Here is an 832-nt window from a genome sequence, read left to right as displayed (position 1 = left end):
TGCCTGGCTAATTTTTGGAATTTTAGTAGAGACAGCGTTTCACCATGTTGCCCAGGCTGGTCTCAAACTCCCGACCTCAGGTGATCCCCCTGCTCTGGCCTCCCACAGTGCTGGGTTTACAGGCATGAGCCACCATGCCTGGCCAGTAGTCTTTATTTTCTAAATTAAAAAAAAAATATTTTTTTGAAGACAGGGTCTTGCTCTGTCTATTCAACCAGGTCTTGCAGGGCCTATTCAACCAGGTTAGAGTGCAGTGGCATGGTCACAGCTCACTGCAGCCTCAAATTCCTGGGCTTACATGATCCTCCCGAGCAGCTGGCACTACAGGTGCAAGTCACCATGCCCATCAGGAAAGTAGTCTTTACACTTATTTATTTCTTGACATTTAGAATATTGGAAACCATTAGGAAATGACGAAGAAGAAATGTGAGATGAATGGTTGGTTTCAGAAAAGCAGAAGCATGTGTGTTTGTGATACAAACTTAGGAGAGAGAAAGGGCAGCTGAGCCTAGGATATGCTTCCAGTCCTGGGGAGGGGTTTGGGTGGTTGCTGGTGGTGTGTCTAGAGGTGATTAAGTTTAGACAAACCTTTGAGTGTGTGTGTGCGTGTGTGTGTGTGTGTGAAGAAGGAAGTTTGGTATGTCCTTGACCTGGTGCTCTCTGGCATAAAGTTACCATGGGCAGAGCTAATGGCAGATTGTCCTGGGCCTAGGAATGGTCTCAGCATTGCAAAGCCCCCTGGTGAACCTGAGCAATAAAGGTAGCAGGTTTCCTCTATGCTTGTGACATATGTGAGGGCTACATGGTTTCCTTCAGGCACTAAGTCAACCTG

The sequence above is a fragment of the Colobus angolensis genome, unplaced genomic scaffold, assembly GCF_000951035.1.
Source record: "Colobus angolensis palliatus isolate OR3802 unplaced genomic scaffold, Cang.pa_1.0 Scaffold172, whole genome shotgun sequence".
NCBI classification, from domain to species: Eukaryota; Metazoa; Chordata; class Mammalia; order Primates; family Cercopithecidae; genus Colobus; species Colobus angolensis.
The sequence above is the reverse complement of the archived record's forward strand: the minus strand, read 5'-3'. Positions refer to the sequence as shown.